General features: G+C 41.0%; 2 pseudogenes across 1 annotated transcript; both read right to left on the minus strand.

Annotated features, from left to right (window-relative positions):
- Positions 1-9,289: 9,289 nt before the first annotated feature.
- On the minus strand, positions 9,290-11,075 carry LOC146686251 (Ig kappa-b4 chain C region pseudogene; annotated as a pseudogene).
- LOC146686252 (Ig kappa chain C region, B allele pseudogene) lies at positions 11,008-13,562 on the minus strand (annotated as a pseudogene). Its single transcript, XR_014916663.1, has 3 exons — positions 13,505-13,562; positions 12,982-13,086; positions 11,008-11,572 (listed from the first exon to the last, which is right to left on the minus strand). The product of XR_014916663.1 is annotated as an Ig kappa chain C region, B allele pseudogene (transcript).
- Positions 13,563-14,563: the final 1,001 nt, after the last annotated feature.

A 14,563-nucleotide genomic window follows, 5' to 3' on the forward strand; every position in this document is an offset into this window, starting at 1 on the left:
CCTGAACCTCCAGCTGACAAGTCTTGGGGCTGGACGGGCTCCTCGGGCCCCCCAGCGAAAACAGTCTCAGAACCAGTGGGCACTGGAGCCCCTGGCACACACAGGACAGAACCAGCAGGTGTGGGGACCTCTGGCAGGGACAGAACAGAACCAGCAGGCGCGGGGACCTCTGGCAGGGACAGAACAGAACCAGCAGGCGCAGTGGCCCCTGGCAAACACATAGCAGGCTGCAGCTGCCCAGAGCATTGACTCTGCTCAGGCAGTGACAGCCGGGTGCAGTCCTCAGCTGGGTTCCTAGCCTCCAGGGGTCCAGAGTGGGCTGAGGGCTGAAACTCAGCCTCTGGGGAGGCCCTGGAGTGTGTCACAGTCTCTGAACTGGCCAGCTTTTTAGGAATGATTACATTATCATTAGGTTTGTCTCTCTGCTTAGAACAAACAGATGAAACAGTTCCTTTCAGATTGATTTGACTGAGCTTGTTGTACCGGAGTAGCAAGTGACACAGGATGCAGGGCTAGTGGCTGCTGAACAGGAGGCTGAACTGAGGGTGACTGAAACAATGGTTGGGATGATGACGGTGGTGGAACTGGAGACTGAGCTGGAGGCCGGGCGGCTACCTGAGCTTGAGGCCGGGCGGCTACCTGAGCTTGAGGCCGGGCGGCTACCTGAGCTTGAGGTTGCAGTTCAAAAGAATAAACAGTCCTGGTATTATCAGAGCTGGTGTTAATTGTCTCTGGGATATATGCCACAGTTTTAGCAGACCCTGGGTTAGCTGACATGGGTTTAACAGGTTCAGAAGAAACAGAAGAACAACAGCCCTTTGCTTTCACTGAAGTCTTAAAAATGCCAACCTGGGAGAGATCAGTTACCACGAAGGTAGGTAAGCTTTGCGAATCAGCTCCCACTGACACACCCCGAACAACCCCAGAAGAAAAAGTCTCAAAGTTCAAATCGGAGCTGTTATCCTTTTTACTCACCACAGTCGGCCGCTCTGATATCCCAGGGTCCGACTGTGGCGAGGGGCGTCGACGGCTTGAGTGCCGTTTCCCATTTGAAGGCTGGACCGACGGGCCGGGCAGAACACTCTCCGTCGGGTCAGGGAGGGAAGCATGAGTTGCAGGGTGGGTGGTAGCAAGGGGGAGAAGATGAAGCTCGTTCAGAACAAAATTCTGTGTGAGCGGGTGAAGTGAGCTGAGCAACCAGGGGAGACCAGAAACTAAGCGCTGTAGCCGAACAGCTATGCCTTGGCGGAATTCTCTCGCCTCATGCTCCAGCCATAAGTTAATGAATTTGTCTACCGAGTAAATAATGTCCTCCCGGAGCTCCTCGGGCGGGTTGACTGCTGCTGGGTCCATAGTGGCCGGTTCGTACTGTCACGGCTGCCGAGGCGAGCCGTGTGGAGTTGGAAGAAGGACCCAAGATGCAGGCAGTGGATGAAATGCTAGTGAGGTTTATTAACAAAGGTGTAGTGGCAAACAAGCAGTGGGGCATGACAAATAACTGAAGACACCTAAACTGGGAGAACTAAAAATAACAGACCTGGGAGCATACGACAAAGGGATGAGACGCAGACAAGGAACAGGACACCGTAGGACACAGGGTAACGCAGACTGACACGAAGTAACACAGACAAACCAGCAACAGGCAGGAGAACTCACAGGGCTTAAATACACACACCAGTAATCAGGGGATGAGAGACAGGAGGGCAACACGGCTGGGAGGAATCAGAGCTGACGGGACAGGGGAAACGTAACTGAACACACTCACATCAGACAGAGACCTTCACAATAAAACAGGAAACTAACAGACAGAGAACCAGACAGGACATTGAACTTGACAGGCGGACTCATAAGTAGACACAATAACACCATGGACAGACAGAAGGAACACAGAGAAGTGGGAGCAGGCAGGCAAAGAACAGAAACCTAACAAATGGCAAAATCACAACAGAATACATACTCGGAATGAACAAAAGCATAAGGAAACACAAAACACTGAGTCCTCAGACTCAGGACCATGACAGAAAGCGAATAACACTGATTATCTCTTCTTCTTATCTTACCTCACAATTTGTTGTGTATGTGGCTGTATAGCCACAGACCAGTCAGGGTGCCCACCACTATAAGCGCCAACAATGGGCATCCGAATGTGGTCTGAGAAATCACATGTTCTTTTAAATAACATGTGTGTGCATTGCTTAACTGGAGAACACCAGGCACCAGGATGCACTATAGGAGGAAGTGTGATCTGTTTGGGAAACCTTGGGTCCTGGCATCCATGTGGATTCTACTTTGGCACTTACCACCTACCTGAGCATTGTTGCAGGCTTTTCGTAGAAATGATATTCCCTATTCGCTGTGGCCTCTTTCAGCAGGATAATGTGTTCTCCTGCAAAGCAAAAGTGGTTCAGAAATGGTTTGAGGAGCACAACAATGAGTTTGCAGTGTTGACTTTGTCTCCAAATTCTCCAGATTTCAATCCCATCAAAACATGTGTGAGATGCGCTGGACAAACAAGTCTGATCCATGGATGTCCCACCTTACAACTTACAGGAATTGAATGATACAGCAGGACACTTTCAGAGCTCGAATGGAGTCCATGTCTCAACTGTTCAGGGCTGTTTCACCAGCAAAAAATGGGACCAACCAATATCAGGCAAGTTTTTTTCCTGATTGATGTAGTCCTGCTGAAGACAATTCCAGGTCTATATTAAAGGGCAGGAAGAATAAGTCTGAGTTACAGCAGGATGATTATGTTAGTTTAAACGAATCAACACCCCCAAGAATCCTTGAGGGGGGCGGTGTGGCAGCAATTTTCCACACCAGCTTATTAACCAACCACAGACCAAGACAGAGTTTTAATTCAATTCAATTCAATTCAATTCAGTTCAATTTTATTTATATAGCACCAAATCACAACAAAAGTCGCCTCAAGGCGCTTCATAGATACAGAGAAAAACCCAACAATCATATGACCCCCTATGAGCAAGCACTTTGGCGACAGTGGGAAGGAAAAACTCCCTTTTAACAGGAAGAAACCTCCGGCAGAACCAGGCTCAGGGAGGGGCGGGGCCATCTGCTGCGACCGGTTGGGGTGAGAGAAGGAAAACAGGATAAAAGACATGCTGTGGAAGAGAGACAGAGATTAATAACAGATATGATTCAATGCAGAGAGGTCTATTAATACATAGTGAGTGAGAAAGGTGACTGGAAAGGAAAAACTCAATGCATCATGGGAATCCCCCAGCAGCCTACGTCTATTGCAGCATAACTAAGGGAGGATTCAAGGTCACCTGGTCCAGCCCTAACTATATGCTTTAGCAAAAAGGAAAGTTTTAAGCCTAATCTTAAAAGTAGAGATAGTGTCTGTCTCCCGAATCCAAACTGGAAGCTGGTTCCACAGAAGAGGGGCCTGATGATTTCAAAGCCTGATGCTTAAACATGTTCACCCGGGCTGGAAAACCCCCCAAAAACAGTCTTATTTGTTCACATCTATCATCCACCTGGGCCTTACACAGAGTTTCTGTCTGATTTCTCAGACTTTTTATCTGATTTAGTGCTCAGCTCAGATAAAATAATTATTGTCGGTGATTTTAACATCCATGTAGAAGCTAAAAATGACAGCCTCAACAAGACATTTAATCTGTCATTAGACTCAATTGGCTTCTCTCAAAATGTAAAAGAACCCACCCACCACTTTAATCACACTCTAGATCTAGTTTTAACATATGGCATAGAAACTGAACATTTAACAGTGTTTCCTGAAAACCTTATCTTTTCTAATCCTTTTCTAAGTACAATATTTGATTACACAGCAGTGGAGAGTAGACTTTATCCCAGTAGATGTCTTTCTGAAAGTGCTGTAACTAAATTTAAGGATATAATTCACTCACTGTTATCATCTTCAATGCCCTGTACCAACACTGAGCAGAGCAGCTATCTGAACACTGCTCCAACAGAGGTCGATCATCTTGTTAATAATTTTGCCTCCTCACTAAGTATGACACTGGTTACTGTAGCTCATGAGAAAAAGAGATCCTCAAATTAAAAGTACTTGACTCTATGGTATAACTCTCAAACACACACCTTAAAGCAGATAACTTGTAAACTGGAGACGAAATGGCGTATAACAAAGAAGATCATCATCATCAGGCTGACAAAAAGTCAGAGCGCTGTTGACTCAACCGTTCCTTTAACGTTAACTAGTAATGACTTCAAGAACTTCTTCACAAATAAAATTTGAACCATTAGAGAAAAAAATACTCATAATCGTCTCACAGATGTAACATTATCTACAGCTACTTTCAGTACCATTAATATTCATATAGAGTCTTTTTCTGCAGTTGGTCTTTCTGAGTTAACTTCAGTAACTGCTTCCTCAAACCATCAACGTGTCTTTTAGACCCCATTCCTACAAGACTGCGCAAAGAAGTCCTGCCATTAATTAATGCTTCAATCTTAAACATGATCAACCTGTCTCTAGTAATCGGCTATGTACCACAGGCCTTCAAGCTGGCAGTAGTTAAACACTTACTTAAAAAGCCTTCTCTTGACCCAGCCGTCTTTGCTAATTAGTCTTAGCTTTCTTTCATCTCAAAAATCCTTGAAAGAGTAGTTGTCAAACAGCTAACAGATCATCTGCAGAGGAATGACTTATTTGAAGAGTTTCAGTCATGTTTCAGAGCTCATCACAGCACAGAAACAGAATCTGCTTATAGCCTCCAGTGTTAGAGAGTAATGGAATACATGTACCGGCATCACATATTTAATACAAAATCTGAGTAAATGTATTTTGTTACAGTTACCATTTAAATAGGTGTCCCTCACGCCAACCGGTTGCGGCAGATGGCTATGGCGGGTTTTTTTGTGCCTCTGTTCTGAGCGCACATAAAGAAAACTTGCAAGTGCAAATGTTGCATTTTGAGGAGAAAATGATTTTGAGCGAAGAAAAGTTTAATTTGAGCGAACAAAATTCATTGTTGTGTGCAAGAAATGTATTTCAGTGTTTGCTATTATCCATATACACACATAATAACAGCCCCTCTCTTGCTCAGATCTCTGCTGTGTCCTCACAGACATCTGCAGACCTAAAAGCTAAACAACCTGAAACATGGAAACATAGCTGGAGAGACTCTGGGGAAGAGGAACAGGATGACCAACAGGCATGATACACAGAATGATACGCAGACACTCCCACGAAGAACAGAGGTAACCACGCACTAAATATACACACAAGGTAACAAGAAAATGGCAGACAGGAGGGAGACACAGCTGAACCTAATTAGACAAGACAACAGTGAAGCAAAACCCAAAACACTGAACACTGGACGTGCGTGTTTTAACCCTTGTATGGTGTTCGGGTCTGTGAGACCCGTGTTCAGTTTTTTTCAAAAGAAAAATTAAACAATTAATTATTTTTTCACGTGTAAATGTGTTGTGTCTTTCCACTCACTCCACTTGATTATAACTGATTTATTTATAACATTTTATATAAAAGAAAAACGAGAAGCACATTAATTCATAAATGTGATCTAACAAAGGTAAAGGGAAAAAATTAACCATGTTTGCTGTTCATATGTCTTGTAATTGGGATGAAGTAAACATCTGTTGAGTAATTTAACATAAAATTGTTTGATAGTGTTAATTTGGAAAGCCAAAACTCTAGCGGGTCCACCAGACCCATGAACACTGGCTGAGTAACAAAAATACGAACACCACACAAGGGTTAAAAGAGGTAAAAGAGGAAATACAAGACAGAAAGTCACAATTCCCAGAATAAAACTTAAAACAAAAACAGAAAACATTGGGTCGCAGTGTAACTGCTGAAGCTCTACTCTGAGCAGTGGTCAGGGTCAAGTGATGTTTCCAGTAACTCAGGTTATAATGTTTGGCTTTCTGAGTCAGGATGAGAGTTGTTTTATTTGTTTGTTTTTAATTCTGTTTGTGCTGTTCATGTTTCGCTGATTTAACCTGATACATTTTCTGTTTTTTCCTCAAGATTCACATCATTTTAGTCCTCATGTCATGGTCTGGAGTCTGCGACTCCATGTTTATGTTTAGTTTATTAGTGTTCTGTGGTTTTGGTTGCCTTGGGTGTTTGTACTCCTCTGTTTCATGGTTCATGTTCCTATGTTCTGTGTCCCCCAGTCTGTGTTACGTTGGTGGGTTATGTCATTGCGTGTATGTGTTTCCTGTTTTATTGTGAAGGTCTGCGTCTTATGTGAGTGTTTTCAGTTTGCCTCCCTAGTCTCGTCACGTAATCACTCCCAGCTGTGTTCCCCACCTGTGTGTAATCTCCCTGTGTTCTCTGAGTGTATTTAAGTTGTGTCTTCTGTCATGGTAGTTGCTGGTTCGTCTGTGTTGTTTCCCCTCGGTCTCCCTGCGTCTCTCCGTATGTATTTCCCCGGACCTCCCTGCATCCTCGTTTCTGGTTTGTCTTGTTAGTTTACCCAGTTTAGGTTTCCAGTTTCATGTTTTGCCACCATTGCTGTTTGTACTTACCCACCCCTGTAAATAAACACTCACCTGCAGCAGAGCTGCCGCCTTTTTGGTCCTTTCTACAATTCCACACGGCTTGCCCCGGCAAACCGTGACACCTCATTTCAAAGTTTTTTGCCAAAAGTTTTCTAACTCTGAAGAAAAGCCAAATGGCTGCTCTCTGGGACTCTAAGTGTTTTAAGCCAAGCCTGTCAGGCACTGTGACCATTAGTGCCACAGGGAGTTGCTGGACTTAGTTAGTACCTTTAGAAACCTGGACAGCCTCCCAAACTCAGGAACTCCATCTTGACTCCAAGGCAGTAGATCTGGTTCTCAGTACACTTTATCCATCAGTGATCTTCAGGCAGTAGATGCTGGAGATTATTACTGTCTGGGTTATCATGATAGTGAAGTGTTTACACAATGATTCATGGCTGTATAAAAAATTCCTTCACTTTAGCTGAAGGCTGCAGGTGTAGAGTTTTCAACTGCAATCAGAATAACTAGAATAACCACTTAAACACAACACAAGTGTACCCCCCCACCCATAACCTACAGACTTCATTTCAGCCACAGTGAAAGTTTTAAAAAGCTAAACGGGATAATAAGTGAACAATCAGCAATTTCCCATCAGCTCAAAAGTATTTTTCATTAAGGCCATTTCAACTTCAGTTTAATAAATAACCACTGATGAACACTGATCCTGCTGTTTGTTAGAAAAATTCCAAACATCCCTGATCTTTTGGTACTGCAAAAATTGAAAAATATCTAAACAGTGTGAAGCTCTATAAGTATTTCTATTGATTCTGATCCTGTAATGAACTACTGAGATGATGGTCACTGATAACAGTGTTGACAGATTATATCACTTTGCATCTAGCAATCCCCCCAACCCGCCACTCCCCCCAGCTCTCTCTTTCTCTCTCTCTCTCTCTCTCTCTCTCTCTCTCTCTCTCTCTCTCTCTCTCACACACACACACACACACACACACAAACAGGTATTTGTTTGTAGGTTCTGTTTTGAATGCTTGCTGCGCTTCACTGATCCTAAACCAGTTTAAGAAGAACCAGCGGGAAACATCTGTGCAGAGTCTCTGACAGTGAGATTTTTCATAATGATGATGATGTTACTGACTTCACTGCTGATCACAATCATGCTCAGACTTCAAGGTGATGAGTGATGTGGTTCTGTTATATTCTCTGTTATGTTGTACTTTACATCACACTGTCATTTTAACAAAGTAACATATTTTAATTTCCAGGATCAGATGCCAGTTCATCTGTGACTCAGTCTCCTGTGTTTAAAGCTGCTGCTTTGGGGGAGACGGTCTCTCTGAGCTGTACAGCCAGTAAAGGAGTTTACAATGATCTCAGCTGGTATCTACAGAAACCTGGACAGCCTCCCAAACTGCTGTTTTACAAAATCAGCAGCCGTGAATCTGGTACTCCGAGTCATTTCAGCAGCAGTGGATCTGAGCCTGAGTTCACTTTGACAATCAATGGAGTTCAGGCTGCAGATGCAGGAGATTACTACTGTATGGGACTGTATGACGGCCCAGTGTTCACACAGTGATACAGAGTCGTACAAAAACCTCCCTCAGTTACTATTTGCAGTGTTGCAGCTGTGAGCTTCTGATACAGACTCTGACATGCATCACTGGTTCACTGAGTTAACTTTCAGAGGTGGAAACTAAAATATGTATTCATTCCTGATCACATTATTAAGAGTATTTTAAATTAAGTAACACTGTTTAGAATTTGCAACATATTATCCTTATTTCACTAAATTTTGTATTAATTCTAATTTGCTGTGGATAATAAGGTGATATGAAAATCCTTTGTTTATACAGTACATTTTAAATCACAAAGTTATAGGGTGCTTCACATTTTAAATAAAATCAACTTATAAGAAATAAGTTTTCATATCACAGCATACATAAATACATATTTAAAACTAATTGGTGACAACAAAGGTCAAAATTAAACCGCCACATGATCGGGATAACGAAAACGAGCAAAAATTGCAGAAAAATGTATTTGGTTAATTTTATTAATTTGATTAGTAAAATTTTAATATTAATTCTACAGTTTGCCAGAAGGCCACAAAGGGAAGCAAGAGAAGATCTGGTGTTCTTTGATGATACTTTGAGTCAGATTTTTGCAGTATTAATTCCTTGAGAAAACAAGACTGGATGGGCTTGGAGGCTCAAAATTCAAGTCTTAATCAAAAAACTTGCACAGAAAATTTATCTAGTCATCAAAACCAAATATTGAACCCAGACCCTGTACACAGTTTTTAACTTAATCATCTACTTTGATTTGAACTTAACAATGATTGCATTCCATACATGAACATGTTGTTTGTATTTGTTTTTTCAGTTTCCTACCAGAGGGTTGGAATCAGGTGTTAAAGTTGGATTTGGGAGGTGGAAAGTTCAGCTGTAGCAGGGCAGCAGCGACTTTACATTTTGCAACATATAAGACCATATTACATTCATGATGGAAATTTTCCAACTCTTCACCAGTATAAAGCTGGATTTTAGCAATCGCCGACTTTGCAGACAGATAAGCTTTTAAAAGCTTCTCCCCAAGAACAAAATAAAAGTGATTTTTCTTAAGCTGTGATTTTATTTTGTGATATTTGCTTTTTTTACACCATGGTTTTAAAAGAACAACATGGACATATTAACTGACAAACTTATCATGCACATCAATAGAAAGTCAAACGTTTGCAGAAATATCGCAACAGCAGAAACATGTAGCTTCATCAAACTATAAAACACATCATATGCAGACAGGAAGTGTTGCTGAAGCTCTACTCTGAGCAGTGGTCAGGGTCCAGGGTTTGAGTGACGGGGCTCTGTCCACTCAGACTGGCCTCACAGCTCACTGAGCCCGCCTTCTTCCACTGGTCTGCAGAGAGGCTCAGGGTGCTGCTCCAGCTGTAGTGGCCGTCTGTCCCCAGGACCTCCAGGCTGCTTGACACACCTGAGGATGTGCTGGTGCCCCCCACCTTCCAGCCCAAATTCCAGTTTGAGGTGAAGCCCGTGGTGGCCAAACACACCACAGTGGCACTACTGTGTTTGTCTTCCTCTTTGGAGGGAGGGAGGACTGTGAGGGTGGGCCTCACCACACCCGCTGGAGGAGAAAAGGTTGAAGACAAGCAAAAAAAGAGATACAAATGTACAAACATCTGAATAAATATATATTTAGTGATTACTGATCAAACCTTTATTATTTCATAGTGTGTTACAGTTAATGACTTGACCTTGTGATCATTTTCTTATGTGTTGTTTAAATTAGAGACTGCACTTGTGACAGAACAATAAATATATTTTATTTCGGTTATGTAAGTAATGTAAGTACAAAACAAACTTGAGGTAGGCCTAAACTTATTTTCAGAATAATTAAATCTGAGACTTTGTTTCATTGTAAGATTATAACAGTGATGGCAATATAATTGTTTGTTGTTCAGCAGAACAGTGTCCAGTATGTTGGCTGTTATACTTTGTTGCATTTGAAAATAAAAGTTGGGCTGATTTTAACATCATTACAAAAAGTGTTGTTAATTATTTTTAATCATATTCAGGTTACCACAAATAGTTTTTTTCATTTAGTTGAAATTGAAATGTTTGTCAGTAGGTAAACAATTAGTATTGTACAGTCAGAAATATCAAGTTATTCTTAATACTGTAGACTTGCAATGAATAAGTTGTCCTAACATCTTAAATGTTAGGACAACCCCCCCCCCCCCCCCCCCCCCCCCCCGCCGCCGCCGTGAAATGACCTAACATGACAACGGCCAGAGTTCAGAGATGATCCTAGTGTTCTGGCTGCCAGGCTTCTTTCCACATTGCAATGTGTTTATTGAACCATTTCAAAACGCTCACTGGATCTGTTGCAGGTTATTGTTAAAATTTCCATAACAATATTTACCTCATAACATCACTGTACATAATGAGGTAATATAAAAGATACAATTATTTTGTAGAGTATTAATCACATTGTTATAATGAGAAATAAAACATTTGGAATAATTGGGTAGAAGTTGCTGATTTACATATTTGATTATGAGCACACTAACTAAGATACATTCTACACTCACATTTTGAGCTTTTATTTTCTAGATCTCTTCATGGTTTTAATTTCAAGTAAAACATTTATTTACTGAATCAAACTCAAGTTATTTATTTTTCTGCAAGAGTAAAATTTGGAGATATTGTCATCCTGCTAAAAGATATAAATACATGACCACAAGCTTCTTTCAGCTTTTCCATTAATTTCAAATGATGAACACATATTTGATTTGTCCCAGATGTTCAGGCCAGATGCAGCCCTGCCATTTTCATCTCCTCCCAGACTTGATTTTTCATGTGTTAGGCAAACAGGTTAATTTATAGTACACAACACTGAAATTATAGAACAATTATATTTAAAAATAAGACAGAATGCTTAGTAATATGGATCACTGCAAGCTTTATTGGAAAAAGAATGAATCATTAATATGGCAGTTATTAGACACAAGCACATCCAGCTGCTACACATGTCACTGTGTAAGTTACTGTTATCAAACAACTTCATCTGCAAACTTTCAAACTCATATTGATCAGAGCAATTCAATTCAAATCAATTCAATTTTATTTATATAGCGCCAAATCACAACAAAAGTCGCCTCAAGGCGCTTCATAGATACAGAGAAAAACCCAACAATCAGAGCAGCAGGGATGTATCTCCTGCTCCCCCACACTAAGCTCCTGTACTGGACTTCAGCAGCCCCTCTAGCCCTCACACCGGTTCTTGTGGAAGGACTTGGCCTGCCGGTGGTCATGATGGTTCACCCTGCAGGAGAACACCTCTGCGTTCATCCAGTTGTCTTGGCTCAGCATCAGGGTGCTGCTGCTACTGTAGCGACTACTCTTCTCTTCTTCTAAGCTGTTCAGGACCCCCTCTGTCACCTCTGTGCCATCTACTTCCCATCTCACTTCAGCTCCCTGAGGAGAGTAGCCGGTCAGCAGGCAGGCCAGAGTGACTGGGCCTCCAGAGAGCTTCTCAGAGGAGGGTTGGAGCAGAGAGACTGAGGGTCTGACCATGGGGCCAGCTGGAGGAAAGATCACAGACACACAACAATAGATTAACCTCTACTGTAGGACAGATAGCTGACACAAGACAGTTATGATCCATGACAGAGATTAACAGGCCTGTGGGTTAACTGTATGATGATATTGTGATAAAACAAGGTAGAGAACTAAGAAACTGGAGGATGTAACATTTTAAGAAAGTATAAATAATTAGTGACTGTGCTGCTGCATTTGTTTTCATGATGAGTGTACAGGAAAAGTTTGTCATCTGTTTGTTTCACTTCCTTTTCATCACATCAGACTAACGAACTGTAAACTCAACCGTTAAAGTGCATCTGTATGAAAACTAATTCATTTAGTCTACAGCATAAAATGTTATATCCAACATGGTGCCAAACATTTCAGTGCCATCATCATAAGTCATCAGATCATATTTTCAGCGACAGACAGCTGAGCATTACACAGTTATGATACATGACAGAGATTAACAGCATTGTGGATTAACTGTGTGCATGACACTGTGATCAGACTGAGGAAAGGAGGTTAATAAAAATGTGTTTTCACACTCAATTAAAATCTTTGTTAAAGTTACAATGATAGTAAATGTCTTGTTGTTACAGTTATATTCTTGATGGAAAACAAACAGAGCTGGATTTTGTCATCTGTTTGTTTCACTTCCTTTTTACTACATTAGACTGATAAGCTATTAACTCAGAGATGAAACTGTTAATCTGTAATCAAATAAAAGATATTTAAGGCAACAATATTTTTGATCCTGCTGACTGTTTGTATAAATAACTAAAAATCATTTTGCTATATTTTTAATCTCAGATTTTGTGAAAAATCATTTATTAACTAAAAAAAATATTTAAATTTTCAGTACTATATAAACATTTAGTCATGATACTGTATTATAGATTCACACTTTCTGATACCAAGTTTTCAATAACAGCTACTATGACTAAACACGATCGGGCGATCGTGGCTCGAGAGTTGGGAGCTCGCCTTGTAATCGGAAGGTTGCCGGTTCGAGCCCCGGCTTAGACAGTCTCGGTCGTTGTGTCCTTGGGCAAGACACTTCACCCGTTGCCTACTGGTGGTGGTCAGAGGGCCTGGTGGCGTCAGTGTCCGGCAGCCTCGCCTCTGTCAGTGCGCCCCAGGGTGGCTGTGGCTACAATGTAGCTGCCATCACCAGTGTGTGAATGTGTGCGTGAATGGGTGGATGACTGGATATGTAAAGCACTTTGGGGTCCTTAGGGACTAGTAAAGCGCTATATAAATACAGACCATTTACCATTTACCATATATACATCAAGTAAAACACCCAGAATAAAATTGAATACACAATGTTTAAATACACTCTGATGACATATTTCAAATAGTAATAGTGTAGTATTATGTAGTAATATGAGGGGATTTAGATACTTACAGTGAATGATGAGTTTGGTTCCTCCACCAAAAGTCCACCACAGTGATACAAACTCATTAAGTGGCCGTACAAAAACCTCCCACACTCTGATCAAGCCTCTAAACGCTGGAAATTAACTTTTTTCTTTATTAAAACGTGTGAATTAACTTCAAAATTTACAAAATTAAAAAGCATTTACTATCAAAGACATTTAACTTTTTCTTAAACAATTTATGATCATTTTTTATAATTTTTCTTCTGCTGGTTGATCCAAAAAAGTTAAATATATAGTTGCCAACAACTGTGGCAGATGTTAAAAAAACCGCTCTCATCTTTTCTGATCTATTTGTCGGTATTCTGTCAGAATCATAATTATTTCATAACAATTCATTTTGATATCAAAAGTATTTCTTCTCACATTGTTTTGTTGTGTGTTGAGAGCAGAGAAATGATTTCCATAGAGAGGAGGCTTTGCATCATCAGCTGATCCTCCAGAGAACTGAGAAGGTTTATAGTGCTGTGATTTCAACACTGCAGGACTCACATCTGTCAGTCAACACAGCAGAAAGCACAACCACCATGACTCTCATCACCATCCTCATCTGGACGCTGACCTGCTGCTGTTTTACAGGTTCATTCACTCAGCAACATTTCCAACATGATGTGCTGCTTTTTCTCTCATTGATTTCTGCTGATAAATGAATGATTTGTTTCTGTCTGCAGGATGCAGCGGTCAGGTGACTGTGACTCAACCTCCAGTAGTGACATCTGCTCCTGGAAACACTGTCACTCTGACCTGTAGGACCAGCCAAGCTGTTTACAGATGGGGTGATGGTCAGTGTATGTTCTGGTATCAACAGAAATCTGGACAGACTCCAAAGCTCCTAATAAAATATGTAAAAACGCTTCAGTCAGGAACACCAACTCGATTTAGTGGCAGTGGAAGCAGCTCTGACTTCTCTATGACCATCAGTGGAGTTCAGGCTGAAGATGCAGCAGTTTATTATTGTAAGAGTCAACATTACATAAACAGTGCTTGGGTGTTCACACAGTGATTTGTAGTCGTACAAAAACCTCCCTCAGTCAGACTGCAGAGACACTGAGCTGTTACAGCAGGAACTGACTGCAGCTGCTGAAGAGGAAGAAACTCTGAAAAAGACCAGTGAACACAGAGCTGACAGTAACCTCACCAAGCACTAAATCTCACACAGATAGATTTGTTTGGGGGTGTTTTTAGAAAAAGGAATAAAAAAAATCCACAAAGTTACTTTGTCATTGCATTTCCAACTGTATTTATATGAAGAGTTGTCAAATTATACAAACAGATCAGATGTTTCTTTATATTTATATTCCCATTAAGCTTCTTGATGATTATAAAACAAAATGATCCGAGTTTTTAAATACTGTATGATCCCACATCTATAATGATTTAAAAACAAACAAACAAAACAAAACAGAAAGAAGAGCAATTTCTTCAGCAGTCACACTATTGATTCTCCACAAAACGTTGGTTGAAACAATATGATTTCTACTGATTTATATCAAAGACCAAAAACATTATTAGCAATAATAATCACATGAATAAAAAAAACTGGTGGCTTCA

Source organism: Copadichromis virginalis, linkage group LG19, assembly GCF_057382275.1.
Source record: "Copadichromis virginalis isolate Kocher_CV1m ecotype Utaka linkage group LG19, C_Virginalis_male_GT1.1, whole genome shotgun sequence".
Classification (NCBI taxonomy): Eukaryota; Metazoa; Chordata; class Actinopteri; order Cichliformes; family Cichlidae; genus Copadichromis; species Copadichromis virginalis.